Source organism: Euprymna scolopes, chromosome 30, assembly GCF_053919585.1.
Source record: "Euprymna scolopes isolate OS-2025 chromosome 30, ASM5391958v1, whole genome shotgun sequence".
In the NCBI taxonomy this organism is placed as follows: Eukaryota; Metazoa; Mollusca; class Cephalopoda; order Sepiida; family Sepiolidae; genus Euprymna; species Euprymna scolopes.
This window is the reverse complement of record NC_136511.1, coordinates 63,832,746-63,848,934: the sequence shown is the minus strand read 5'-3', so window position 1 is coordinate 63,848,934 and position 16,189 is coordinate 63,832,746.

Sequence of the window (16,189 nt, the reverse complement as noted above, 5' to 3'; positions counted from 1 at the left end):
GCATGTATGAGGATATTTTTCAACCTATATCATCAGCGGATTTTTATCTACAGACTTGAAATTTGGTATATAGAGTATTCAGAGATGTGGAAAACTTTTTAATCTGTTTTCATCCGAAAAAAGAGAGCAGCTAAAAAGTCAAAATTGAAACATGAGTACGTGGGAGGCCACCAGATTTTTGTCTGTTTCCAACTGTTTCACGACTGTGCATGCGCAGGTCTGAAATATGACGGCTTATTTATGTTAAGTATAAGGTGGTGTGAAAACACCGTTTAAATGTCATGTCAAGCTGATATAAAGAATATCGTAGGTTTTGGTTTTGGTTTCGATCTCAGCTTGAGTATTTTTACCCACAAGAAAAAAACATAATACTCGTATCCACATGTCTTTGTTTCTTTCTGTTTTTTTTTTCTTTTTAACTTCATTTGTTAAAAAGTAATTGAACGTTTAATACCTACGGTATTTCGGTTTATAATCAATAAGTATTTTCTATTAAAATATAATATTTACGCATATTTTACCACCGCGCAACGCCGGGCGGCCTGCTAGTCTATATAATCTGTAAAAAATGAGAATGTGTGTGCGCACGCGCGTATGTGTGTGTGTGTGTATGTGTGTGTGTGAGAGAGAGAGAGAGAGAGGGCACTTCTCAACCTATATATCAAACGAATTTTTAATCTACAGATTAAAAACAGTGAAAAAAGATAGCATGAAATATAAGAGAAAGAAAAAGAAGAAGAACCTGAACAAAAAGAAGAGAAAGAAGGAGTAGAAGAGGAGGGAGAAAGAGGACAAAAAGTATTAGAGAACTACGAAGAAGAAGAAGAAGAAGAAGAAGAAGAAGAAGAAGAAGAAGGAAAGAAAAGGAAGAAGGAAAGAGAAAAGAGGTTAAAGGGAAATAAGTGCAATAAGAAACTAAGATAATAATAATAATAATAATAATAATAATAATAAAAAATGTATAAGAGAAAGAATAAGAAATAAAATAGAATGGGACACCAGAAACTACACAAGAACAACAAAAAGAATAAGGACAAATCAGTTGCTTCGACACTGCACATGCTCGAATGATGTCTTTCTGCCATTTTGATGAAATATTCCTTTAATGATGCTCGCTTCTGAATTCTTGCTGCGAAATTTCAAGAAGATAGCCTTAATGACGAGCCTCAGCTGGCATGGAAAGCAACATTTAATGGGTCGTGGGGGGGTGGAGCTTTGTCTGGAAGAAGTAGGCACAGCGGAAGCCCGAATGACCCTGAATAATTTCGACGACCGCGTTAGCCATATTCTAATGTTTCATTTGACACAAATTGGCCAGTAATGACGACGGGAACATGCGAATCTTCCAAATTTTTTTTTTGGGGGGGCGTATAATTTGAAATGCCTGCTTTAATATTTTCCTTTTTTTTTTGTTATTAGTTTTCCCTTTTTTATTCTCTGATTTGCGTATTTTTTGTTTTATCTATATACTTATGTTCTTTATTTTTTTTTCTGTCCTGTTCTGTAGTGCGAGGCTAATTATTTCATCCCTTTAAAAACGTACCACATTTTTTTTTTCGCAAACTTCCACCATGACTTTGTTCATCCAAATTCATTATTCGCTTCGTTTTTCCTTAATATTTATTTTTTTAAAATCTATTCTTTAATTCATTATTACTTATTTCGTTATTTTTTCCATTTCTCATTCGTTCATTCATTAATTATTTCATTCATTTATTCTTCAATTCTTGCTGTCTTTTTTCTTTTATTTTTTTTACTCCGTTCTGCCTTTCCTCCTTTCTTTCTTTCCATCGTTGACTACTTATTTAATCTTTTCTTCTGTTATTTAATCTACTAATGTTTCTTGGGTTATTTCTACCATCTATTAGTTCATTCATTCATTAATTACTATATTCGTTCATTTTTCTATTATTGCTTTCCTTGCTTGCATTAATCATTTCTTTCATCTTCTCTTCTATTCTTTCGCCTTTTCGTACTTTCCCTTCTTAATTAATATTGTGCGGACTCACCCATCCGCAATATATGAACTCGCCTTCGTCTATGCTTTCTTCCTTTCTTTGTTCCTGTTTTTATTTATTTGTGCTTATACCTCTTTCCGAACAATCAAATTGATGAAGACAACAAGACCAACAAGTAAGACGAGCTGGAACAATAGAAGCAGTACTTACAAAAGAAGCACAGGAATGCACATTTTCGGCGATGGAAATTGGTAAACGGTATGTAACTTATTAAACTAAAGTCTCATTTTAGACCCTGGGAATGCTGTTAAATAGAATCGGTCGTGGGTTTGCTTCAGTTTAAACAATATATAAATATAAACATTTTATTGATATCTTATTATAAATTTTAGTACTGTGTGTGTGTGTGTGTGTTTGTGTTTGAAGCGGTTTATCTCAGCCTACCGACAATCCAACCAAGTAAGTTAAGTACCGAAATGTAGCTTATGACCCAGCGGATGTTTTAGTGATATTTATATCCATGTTTGGTGTATGGAAATGCAAAAAAAAAAAAAAAAAAAAAAAAAATGCAAAAAAACAAAACAAAAAAAAAAAACGATTTACGAGTATTATCTTGGTTTTCTTCATCATCTATATTCATTTCAGCTCTCTGGCTAACTCTTTGTATTTTTCTATTTTTTCCTTTTATTTGATATTTACCCTGTGGTCATTCTACGATTTGACAGGACTTTTATTTCTTGTTAATTATTATGACATCCGGTCTTTATGCTTGGATGGGTTTATCTGTTTGTACGTCCATGTAACTCTGTTCGCTTGAAATGATCAACATGTCGAAGTTTCGCGTACAATAATATCCGTGTTTGGGCTAAAAACTTTGGCGAAACGGGTTGTTTCTAATCGATCACAATCAGTGTATTGTCAACCTTTATGTTTGTTGTTAATAGTTATCGTCTGTTGTTGTTGTTGTTGAGGAGGAGGAGGAGGAGGAGGAGGAGGAGGAGGAATCGGTAGTGAACAAAGCACAAGTATCGCATTCGTCTATATATCATGGGTTGTTTGAATGTTTAGCCCAAGTTTTCTCAACCGTGACCCATGGCCCCCTAAGGGGATCACGGGCATTCGATCGAGGAGCCATAAGAGGACGCCAGAAAAATATAATTCAAAATGCACAGAGACTCTTTCAACACTGAAATTGAAGCAGAAAAGCTGGCAGAGTTCAAGGTTTTAAAAGCAATGAAAGCCCACCTTCAGTAACGAGAAAGACATTTCCACCCTGTGGTTGTCTATTCACGATGCGTATTCCCCAATTCCCCAAGAAAGCACCCGTAATGATCATACAATTCGCTGCAACATATCTTAAAGAATGTGGATTCTCTGACCTGGCGACCATAAAAATGAAGTTCAAAGATCTTCTTCATGTTAGGAACGATACTCGCCTTGCCGTTTACAATACGCAGCCGGACAAAACAGGCCTCGTCGCACGAGCTAAACAGCAAGTGTCTCATTTTTCGAAGTTTCGCCCGGCCCCTGCTTCAAAGACCATATGTGGGGTTGCCCCTACATATAAGACCATTGCTCTGGAAGCTGAGTAATAACAAGTCTTCCTAGACGTCCAGCTCTCTCCTCCTCCTTCGATAGCATTTGCAAATAAATTGGCATAATCGCAACAGCCTCTTACCATTGATTTCTCGCTGATAATGGACATTGGTTTATACTGGAATTTGAGTGGCACTAAGCCTCCCAAAGATCCCAGTTCTCTTCACACTTGTCTAGCGGAAGTCTGGTCAGTGCTCCCTCCTCGGTCTTTCCATCCTCCTTGACTCTTCTCGGCTCTTTGGTATCACTTTTCTAGTGGGGGGAAACGGTGGTGAAAAAATTGAGGGGATGCATGATGGGGGTGTAGAACATGTAGATCTGCAGCTTCGGTGTTCTTCATTCCCTGTAACGCTTCTTCATTATATTGTCTTGTGTTATTCTCCGCATTCAAGGGTTTTCCTTAATATTTCAGCCGTTTTCATTATTGTTAGTCGTTGTATTTTTGTAGTTATTCCTCTGATTCCAATTTCTGCCATTTCTTTCGTGGTTTTTCGGGATTGTTCATAGTGCTCCTACTATTATCGGTACTATTTTGATTTTCTTCATCATCCAAATCCCTTTTAATTCTCTGGCTAGTTCTGTGGATTTGCTTTGTTTCTCCTTTTCTTTCATACTCACCCTGTGGTCAGCCGGGACAGCAAAATCTACGATTTGACAGGATATCTCTTTCTTGTTAATTATTACGACATCTAGTCTCCTTGGTTGGATGGGTTTGTCAGTTTGTATGTCCATGTCCATGTCCCATAGGATTTTGTGGTTCTCGTTTTCGAGTGCTGTTGTGGGTTTATGCTTGTACCATTTATCTGTATGCTCAAAGTGCAGTCGTTTGCACAATTCCCAGTGCACCGCCCTCCCCACTTGGTCCTGCCTGTTTTTGTATTCCTTTTGGGCCAGTTTGCTGCATTCACATACTATATGGTTTATCCTTTCGTCTCTTTGTCCACAAAGTCTGCATTTGTTATTTTCTTGTATTTTATCGATCCTTGCTTTGATGTGGTTGGTTCTTATCGAGTTATCTTGTGCTGCAGTTATTAGAGATTCAGTTTCCAGGTTTATATGTCCTTTTCGCATCCATGTCCAGGTGTTTTCGTTATTCTCATCTTTTGTCATTCTTATGAATCTTCTGTGGAGTTGTTTTTCTTTCCATTTCTCTTTTCTCGTTTTGTCTTTTGTCTCTCTGTTTTCTGTTTTGTTGGTTTTCTCAATGTCTCCCGTTGCCATAATTATCCTTTTATGTATTTTTCTAGTTCTTTTTTGTGTCCTTCACACAGTCTCCTATACAGATCAGTCCTCTCCCACCGTCTTTCCTTTTCACGTAGAGTCTGTCAATATCGTCCTTTGGGTGTAATGCATTATGCATAGTCATGCGTTTCCTGGTTTTCTGGTCGAGCTGTCTCAGTTCTTCTTTTGTCCATCCTATAAACGGTTCAGAGTATCTAACTAGTGACACTGCCCACGTATTTATACCTTTTATTAGGTTTCTACTATATAATTTAGATTCCAGGAGTTTTCTTGTTCTCCTGAGGTATTCATTTCCAATTTTCTCTTTCATTTCTGTTGCTCTGATGGTGTCCGCTTCCAGAATTCCCAAGTATTTATAGTCGTCTTGTTCCCCTAGTGCCCTCATTTCTGTTTGGTTGGGTAATTCCATGCCTTCTGTTGTTTCCAGTTTTCCCTTTCTTATAACTAGTAGTGCGCACTTTTCCATTCCAAATTCTATTTGGATATCTTAACGTAAAGATCCAGGTAGTGCTCATTAGTGTCTCTAGCTCCTTTTCGATCCTTGCAAAAAGTTTCAGATCGTCCATGTACATCAGGTGGTTCATTTTTTCCTCTGTATTGGGGAATTTGTATCTGGCTTGGCACTTTCTCAGAATATTATTCAAGGGCATCATGACTATGATGAACAGTAATAGTGATAATGAGTCTCCTTAGAAGATGCCTCTTTGTATGTTAATTTATGTTATGTGTTGTCCATCTGCTGTAAGTTCCAGTCTCCATGTTTTCATTGGATTTTCTATTACATTGGTGATCCCGCTTGGTATTTTATACATTTTTAGTCATTCTATTATCCATGCTTGGGGGATCCTGTCGTACGCTTTTTTGTAGTCGATTCATGTCATGGCTAAATTTTTCCTCCTCCTTTTTACCTCCTTTAGAATCTTTTGATCAACATATAGCAGATCATGTATTCCTCTTTTCCCTATTTGGCATCTTTTCTGTTCCTCAGGGATGAGTCCACGGTTATTCAGTGAGTGGTTGATTTGTTTCCTCTGTTGTGCTGTCAGTGTCTTCCACATGGTGGGTAGGCACGTGATTGGCCTCTAATTGCTGTTCCTTTCTCTGTGTCCTTCTGTAGCAGTGTGGTTCTACCTTTTGTCATCCAGTCTGGCACATTTGCTTCCTGTATACAACTTCTCAGGTTTTCGGCTAGCCTTTCGTGTAAGGTTGTGAATTTTTTGAACCAGTATGCATGTATCCCGTCATGCCCTGGTGCTCTCCAGTTTGCCATTTTTCCTATGGTTTTCTGTTTTTGTTTTTCTTCCATTCACATTTTGGTAGAATTGGCGTTCATTAGTTTCAACTGTTCTGTTTTGTTTGCATTGTTCAGATTTATATTCATATCGTCTCAATCTCGCTTCATTTGCTTTTATTTTTTGGTCCAGTTCTTCATGTTTCTTGTTTAGCCTCTCCCTGCCAGTTACATTTCCAATATTCCGTTTTCTCCACATTGCTTTCTTCCTGTTGATCATTTTGGTCTCTTTTTTATATTTCTGTATTTGGCTATCTAGTCTTATTTCCCATCCAGGTTTTGTCGGCCCGCTTGTCCCTGGTTGTTTTTTTCTGATTTAAGATTCATATTTACCATTTTGGCGCCTGCGTAAATGAGGTTGTTTAAGTCTTTGATTGTGGTTGTTGGAATATGTGGGAGGAGCTTGTTAACCTGTTTTTTTCTGTTTTTAATTTCTTCTGCTCTTGGTTCTTTAACGATGGGAGTTTTTTTCCCTCGTTCAAGAACTGCGTTATTTTATTTATTTCATTTGCTTCATTCTCTGTTAGTTCTGTTTCATTGTTCTCGGTTTCAACGTTTGTCGTCTTCGGTCTTCGTAGGTTCTGGGCCATTGGTGTTTTTACTTGTGAGGCTTCAACTTGTGGGGTTTTTCTACGGGATGTTCCTTTGGGGTCTGTTTCTTGTTCAGTTTCATCATTTATTTTTCTCTGAATTTCTGCTAGTTCTAGTTTAGAGAGCCAACCTTTCTTGAGTATCAGTCTTTCTTAGTCCGCAGTTCTTTGTTCTGTCGATGGTGGTCACTGGAGAGGTCCCATAGTTCTTTCATTCCTTTCCGATAACCTCCATATCTATATTCCGGATGACTTCTATAATAGCATTCTATTACGAGTCTATTCTCTTTTTGTTGTCCATTTCTTTCTTCGTTTCTTCCATTTTGATGATTATCACGGCTGTGCTGTGTTTGTTTGGTGTCATTTTGTTCCTTGAAATTAGAGATTATGCTTACCTGTTAAGCTTCCCTGTTATTTGAGTTTCTGAAATTAAGAAGTTGGCCAACATTCGCAGGATGACGACCGGGTCCCCCATGCTGGCTACCGAAGGAGCACCTGCCGATCATGACACCCAGATCTTTCTTCTGGGTTCCATGGTTTGAATTATTTGTACTTGACATTTTTCATATTTTGGTGTTTGTGGCAACACTGAGCCCAGAATTGTTTTACCTGTGGTTCTGACGCAGGTATAGTGTTTGGCTCCTGTGTATACAGGAGGTATCGTGCACTATCACACATATATACAAGGCATAAACAGAAGTTAAAAAGAAATAAAAAACAAAACAAATAAAAAATAAAATAAAGAAATAAAATAAAAATAATTAAATTAAATTTTTTATATTATTTAAAAAAATTATATATATATATAAGAAACTAAAAGATTTAAACTAAGTATTCTACTTAGTAAAAGTCGGTAGTAATGCTATTTCCCCTGATGTTGTGGTAGTATTTAATTCCCTCGTTCTAAGTCGGGGTAGTTTCCACGTTGATATCGTAAACAGGACTGCTTCCGGTTACAAGTTATTTGTCAGTCGCCTGCCTGGTCACTTCTCGCATTAATGTTAGAGGATTTGCATTAGTCAAATTTAAATGGACGGACAGAATTATACATTTATATCGCAATAGAGACTGTTTCCTGAAATAAATTCGAGGTCATAATTAACTTTTTTTGTTTTTGTTTTTAAAAAAGACAAACTCACATTCCGTTCCATTCTTTTAGAGTTTCGGTGCCTTACACGTGTTCTCTATTATGACTCGTATTAAAGCTAATGTCTAGTCGTCGGTCAGTTAGGGTGTAATGATAGGTATGGGAGTCACAGCCCTTTGCTAGTACAAACATACACGCATGTATACATATATATACACATACGCAGCATTTCTGCCCGTCTTTGCCAACAAGGAAACAAAAAAAGTTCTCTTTTTTTTTTCCTTAAAGCCAGTCGCCCCTTCTGGTGTTTTTTCTTGCACTCATGAGGATTTATTATTATTATTATTATTATTATTATTATTATTATTATTATTATTATTATTATTACCACCATTATTATTATTATTATTGCTATTATAATTGCTGTTATTATTTTATTATTATTTTTATTATTTTATATTTATAATAATGCTTATGTTTATTCTTATTTTTATTCTTATTCATTATTATAATTATCATTTTATTATTATCTTTATTATTACTATTGTTATAATTTATTATTATTTTTAATCGCATTATTATTTATCATTAATATTATTTTATAATAATTATTATTAAAACTGTTTTTATCATGTTACTATTATTATTATTACCATTATTATTATTATTATTATTATTATTATTATTATTATTATTATTATTATTATTATTATATTTTAAATATTTGAAGATTTGCAAATATTCTAGTTGGAAATGATTCAAACGAGCCATTCCCAAATCAAAAATTAAAAGATAGAAACAATTATTTATCTGATCATTTCTTCAAAGCGTTATCTCCCTTTCTTATCTGACTATTCATCTTTCTTACAATGAACCTCCGACAATTTCATCTTTACTCAAATTAATTTCCTGACATTTAAATTCCACAATAAAATTAATACTGACCTTTATCGATACAATCTTCTTTGCAGACCAGCCGTATTCTTACCCTTCTAATCACCCTGTCTGGAGAGGAATTCAGTTTTAACCCATGTGAAAAATAAAATTATCTTAATGTTCTAATCCTTTTGCATCCTTGTTTCTTTCTTACATCCATTTTCTATGTATTTATTCATTAATTAGCTAAACGCTAACTTTACATACACTATTAGGTCCTTAATAACGTATTCTTCCATCTAGATAAGAAAGTAATATTGGGTTTTCTTCTGCGTCTATAGCTCCGATAGAAAAATAAACAAACACTTTCTAAACAGATCTACGAATGTCCATATTTGTTTTTTTAATTTGGCGTAAAATCTGTGCGTACATTTCATACCCACTTAAAAATTATTACATTTATTCCGAACAAAATGACCATTTCAAATGCACATTCGCAGGGAGACGGTTGAAAACACGTTCACTCTCTTTTCATTATATCGCATAAGTGGCAGAAGATTTTAGAAAAGTATCATTACTTCTACTACACAGTTTTTCCCCCTCAGATCTATGTTTACGCAGGTTTAAATAAATTCATAAATAGAATCGATTCAATAAACCATTCTTATTAATTCAGATAACTATGTATTCAATAACAACAAATTGTTTTGCTTCTAAATTAATAAATTCGAAAGTTTTGCCCGCTTCTCTGTAATGTGCTCCCATTATCTTGTGTGTGTGTGTGTGTATATATATATTATCTTTTGTGTGTGCATATATATATGCATATATAGTGATGATCATATTTATTGGCACGGTAAAATAAAAGTTAAATTTTGTCTAATAAATTCTAAAAAAGGGATTAAATTAAAGAAAATAACAAAGTATATTATGTATTTTTAACTGGCCTTTCCGATGCAGCAATCGGATTTTAGAAAAAATAAATAACAAAGGAACAACAAACATAATTGCAAAAAACCCTTGTTCAAAATTATTGGCACGGCTTTGTTTTTCTTTTAGTATCAGTATAATATCAATCAATTTCCGGTTTACGTGCTTTCTGAACTTTTTTATAGCCATATTATGCTTGTTTAACGCTAATTCAGTGAATAATTTTTTTCAGATAATTTTTAGATAGCGATTTATTTAAACTATTATAAGTGACTAAATTATAATTTTCAATCGCCATGGTTAAAACTAAGGAACACAGCGAAGACGTCAGGAAGCTTGTTGTAGCATGCCATACCAATGGGGAGGGCTATGATAAGATTTCAAAGAAGCTAAACCTTCCCAAATCCACTGTTAGAGCCATAATAAACAAGTTCAAATCGCAAGGCCACGTTATGAGTTTAGAGGGTAGAGGGAGAAAAAGGATTCTTTCCCCAAGAGATGAACGGAAAATTGTTCGACAAGTAAAACAAAACCCAAGGATCTCTGTTGGGGAGATTGTTGATGAACAGAGCACCTCTGGAGTGAATGTATCTCGACATACAGTTGGTAGAGTTTTGAAGAGAGCTGGTTTAAAAGCATGTCGTCCGAGAAAGACTCCCTTATTGAAGCCTATGCACCTGAAAGCAAGGCTAGCCTTTGCAAAACGTCATATTGATAAAGATGTTGCATTCTGGAAACGTGTTCTATGGACTGACGAAACGAAAATAGAGTTATTTGGCCATAATAAAGTGTCTTATATTTACAGAAAATCTGGCGAAGCTTTCCTGCCTAAGAACACCATACCCACAGTGAAGCACGGTGGAGGCAGTTTGATGTTTTGGGGATCCTTTGCTGCCTCTGGACCAGGGCGACTTGTTAAGGTCACAGGTAGCATAAAAAAGGAAGATTATGTTAAAATATTGGATGAAAACCTGAAAGACTCTGCTAAAGAGCTCTCACTTGGTCGTCGTTGGTGGTTCATGCAAGATAATGACCCAAAGCATTCGGCTAAACTGACTAAGAAATGGCTTGAGGACAATCATATTAATGTTTTGGAGTGGCCATCACAAAGCCCAGACCTTAATCCAATTGAAAATTTATGGAGAACATTAAAATTGAGGGTAATGCAAAGGAAGCCTAAGAACCTTATTCAATTGGAGGATTATTGTCAGGAAGAGTGGGCTAAAATTACTACTGAAGAGTGCAACAACTTGGTTGTAAACTATGAAAAGCGACTGAGGAAGGTAATCAAGGCCAAAGGCTATACAATTGATTATTAAATAAATCGTGCCAATAATTTTGAACAAGGGTTTTTTGCAATCATGTTTGTTGTTCCTTTGTTATTTATTTTTTCTAAAATCCGATTACTGCATCGGAAAGGCCAGTTAAAAATACATAATATACTTTGTTATTTTCTTTAATTTAATCCCTTTTTTAGAATTTATTAGACAAAATTTAACTTTTATTTTACCGTGCCAATAAATATGATCATCACTGTATATACACAAATATATATATATATATATTATCTTTTGTGTGTGTGTGTATATATATATATATACATATATATATACATATATATACATATATATACATATATATATACACATATATATACATATATATATATATATATATACATATATATATATATATATATATATATATATATATATATATATATATATATATATATATGCATACACACATACGCACACACACACACGGCACAATGGCGTTGACACACCGGTTCTCGCCAGATTTTAACTTCGGTAAGTTAAGCAACGTTGAGCCTGGCCAGTATCAGATGGGTGACCATTTGGGAAGGCGAGGTGCTGTATGTACCGTGAGGTAAAATACCAGGTTGAGAAACTTGTGCGGTCTATCCTTCTTTCGAGAGCAGATGGGACTCTGTGAATCCATGGTAGGTACCCTATCTAGTGATGACATCACGATAAAAGAATACCTTTGATACCCTCATTATGTTAAGGATGGTCTCCTAGTGGCTTCGGTTGCAGGTAAACTGGGTAGAGTACCCGTCAAGGATCCATTCTTGACACTCAACCCGACAGTCCACCCTCAGGCCTTGCCACCCGGCTTTCAGTAGGGGCAAGTTTATTGCTTGTCGTCTGAGGCGCTCCTACCGGGGAATGCCGACGGGGGAAAGCTCAGGCAATTTTTATTGAGGCAAGAGTTCCCCTCCTTTAAAGGAGCTTGCCTATCTTCCACCTTCCGACCTTGTGTCACATTTTAGCGCAGTAGACAACAAACAAATATCTATCATTGATAGCCCTGGCGAAACATCAAGTATTCAGCTACCGACAAGATTTGAATTTCACTAGAAAACTCATGTATCGAGTTCAATCTCAGCTGCAGCCGTGTTGGATGGGATATCTTTTGTATTATGTTTACATAAAGTTTCAAGTAGTCTCAACTGGCTACGGAGGATGGTTCCAGCGCTCGAAAGTTTCCTTTATACTTCAGCATTGTGTTTTTGTATTTCGTTAGCCATCGCTTTTATTTGTTGTAATTATTTTATCAGTTTTCGTTCTTAGTGTCCTTAAAGATTTTATTACAGTAAATTGCTTCATGATCTATATTCCTTTCATTTTTTTTTTGCAATCGTCTTTGCAATCTTTTTTGCGATCCCCATGTATTTGTCTGTTATTTTTGATCTTCACTTTGTGAACTGCTAAGAGGGCGAAATTTACAACTTAGCAGTATTATTTTGATTTTGCTAACTATTATCATATCGGGTCTTCCTGCACGGATTACTTTATTCGATTGTTCGATTTTCCTGTATTATTGGATTTATTTGGACCACTGTTCTCATCTATATCTATATATTTCCTTTGCTAACGTTTTTCCTCTGAGGAGAAGAGATTAATTTACGTGACATCTATTACTTATACTAGGCTCTATCACTGATATTGAGCCTTTTAAATCTGGATAAGGTTGTTGTTCTATAAATATGTCTCTTTATATATAATTCTACACTTTCGAGTTGAAAAAGTTTTTATCAAATTTTTCTTTAATTCCGAAATTTCCTCATATATATATATATATATATATATATATATATATATATATATATATATATATATTTTAAATAAGGGAGTAGTCACCAACAATGTGTATTTTTTTACATTATTTTATTATTCCGTGTCTTGGTTTTTCATTGAGAATTATGTTTGGATCATTGTAATAATGTTTCTGACGATGTAGCATCGGATCTTCTGGTGCGTGCTGTCAACCTATGGAATTTTTATGTTGAATGCGGGAATCTTTACAGAATTTCAGAATTGAACCCTTTTATTTAATCTACGTTCTCGTTACGTCAGCAAGTAGAAATATGCCTGTAATAAGGAGCGAACCTACACAATTCAGAAGACTTTAACTGATTATTATTTACAAACTATATTCATTGGTTTCAATCTGTGCCTGTATCAATTGTTTACAGTTAAAAAATGTAGTCTTTTGTACAATTTCCGGTAGTTTACTACCCCAAACAGGTTATGCCTATTCTTATATACCTTTTAGATTAGTTAATTGCATTCATTTATGATGTGGTTTAAAGTTTTATAGGAACATGCCTTTTTAATCTAACATGTATTTAAGCAAACTGCACACACATACATGCATACACATTTTAAACAACGCATCGGTTGTCGCCCTTGTGGTAACTTTCGCTTTGCCCAACAGGTGGCGCTCTCCATTTCCTCTTCCGTTTTCTCCCTCTCTTTTCTTTCTCTTCCAACTCGAGACGTCGAGCTCACAATACGTGTTTTCCTTCAATTCAAACCTCAAATGTGAGTGGCACGCAAATTACGTCCACGCCTCGACAGGACGTTTACCTTTTTCATTATGAGAATGAAACTCGTATGAACAAACTCTTACGCACACAATGAACTTCCAACGTATGCTTCGACGAACTCTCGCGTACATTCACGCACGCATACACGCAACAAACGTTTATCTATATGCATGCTAGTTTATAAACACACAAACATTCTGCAACGTTCGTAACCTTTCTATGTAAATAAATATTCGTTCTAACGACCCTGGTGTCTAACTCTGTCCCGTGGGGAGGCATAGTAAATAGGTACATATGTAAATTTATGATCCTGTTTCAGCGTGCTTCATTTCAATGCCTCAAATGTACCTGCAACACGTGCCCTTATTCTTGGTTGTTTTCTTTATTACGCTGCCCTAGCAACGACGACCTCCAACCATCCAACTTATCGAACACGCAGACTATTCCAGTAACTTGTTTATACACGCAGCTTACAAAGGGTAATCCAGTTATACAACCGGTATATAAAATGCACAACCCCCCCAGTTTAATCTCTTTGTTCATAAAATCGGCATTTATTGTTTACTGGAGTTTTGTTTATATTAGTCGCGATATTGTTTATTCGAACCTAGTGTTTTGTACAGTTGTCGGTAATTATTTTGTTTAACTGTTCAAGTGTCCTTTTTTTGTAGCCGTGTACATACATTATATTCTTATAATTATCATTATCATTGTTATTATTATAATTTACATTATTGTTGTTGTTGTTGTTGTGATGGTGATGGTTGTGGTTGTGGTGTGACGTTGAGCTATTTCGGATGTAAATGGACTCTTTCGGGCACTGAGTTACAATTAATTGTCGTTACAGTCATTGTTAGTCAGTCATAGCCACAACATCGGCCGCAAACGTTGTCTAATATTTTGCATTTTTGTACATGCACCTTTGTAACGATACTACCGTGTTGTCTTCAAGGCCACATCAACAAAATTTGTTATTATTATTGTTATTAATATTATTGTTATTATTATGATTATATTATCATTGTTATTATTATTCTTATAATGTTATTATTAATGTTATATTGTTATTAGTATTGTTATTATTATTAATATTGTTATATTTTTATTATTATCATGATTATATTGTTATTATTGTCATTATATTATTATTATATTATATCGTTATTATTATTGTTATTATTATGATTATATTGTTATTGTTATGGTGTTGTTATTATTATGATTATATTATTGTCATTATTACTATTGTTATTATTATATTGTTATTATTATTGTTATTATTATGATTATATTGTTATAGTGTTGTTATTATTATGATTATATTATTTTTATTATTATTATTGTTATTATTATTATTATTAAGTTATATATGTTATGTTTTTATTGGTTAGTGGCACGCGCTATGATGAACTTTTAATGCCTGCATATTTTTTGACATTCAAGGTTGTTAACATTTATAATCATTTTTTATTAGTTACTAGCAATTTAGAGTGTGACGCAGGCTGGTTCGTAGGTAGTAGCATTATTATTGATATATTGATAAACATCGTGATGTTTTCCAGAACGGCCGATGTTGGCAATACATCAGTGAGAATAAGCGTGACTATAAATCTACGATTGGATCTGATGGTAGGAATCTGGGTTACCGTCTTCGTGGCAGCATCAGTTCTGGTCATGTGGTTTCGGTGCCAATTACAAGATCCAGCAGAGTCCGGTCGTGCCAAGAGAAATGTGCTAAAAGACAAATGAGTTCAGCTTGAAAAGCCAGGGGTAAGGATCGAATTGGGACGGGGTGATAGTGGTTAAAACGTGGGATTCTATAACATGGAAGTTAAGGTCATCAGGGGTCGGAAATCATTGGGAAATTTGAGTGGGAATAATAATCTAGTAAGCGGAAAAGATTGAAGAGATAAATAATCCGGAAAGAATTCCAAGATTACCTCTGAAGTCACGTTGGAAGTTGGCTGACTGAGATAAAACAAATATTCAGATAGCGGCAAATAAAATTTGACACATTTACAGAACCATTATCTACATTATTATCCTATGATTATCTGATTGATTGCTTTTATTTAAAACCGTAATCCTGGAACGTGTGCAACGTTCACGGTTCACTTCCTACACTGATGATTGCGAAACGAATATTTCTGTTTAAAGCACAATATAACCATGATACTCGGCTATTTTATTTTTAAATTAAATTCAAGCAATTATTACAACACAAGTAGTGAAATCAACAGTAGGTGGTTCTTTTATATGGCAGGGACGCATGCGAAATATATTTTTCTGTTTTGACCACAATTTAAGCATGATATTTGGCTTTTGCACTTTAATTCAAACCACGTACAATCTACACGAAATAGTTAAAGAAGATCTGACTACGGAATTGCAACAAATCTATATAAGATAATATGTATAAGATTGGCGATTACTCAATATCGAACTTGCGACAAAGCTATGCACCAAATTTGACGCCAGAGAATGAGCTTTCAGTACGTATCAATTAACAAAAACTTATGAGAACAACGCAGATTTTTCCCTACTACCGTATTAGATGGACTACAGAAAAATAAAAATTTTGAAATAAATCATCCTAATCAAGCCAACGACTGGACGTGCGAAAAAATTGAATTCTCTTTATAAAATAAAATTAACACCCGGGGATATAACGAGGTCAAACAAGGATTTGAATTGGTAAAAGAAATTCAAAACAAGGAAAAAAAAATTTAAATTAAGATATAGTTATTTGGTCTCCCTCCACTTCAT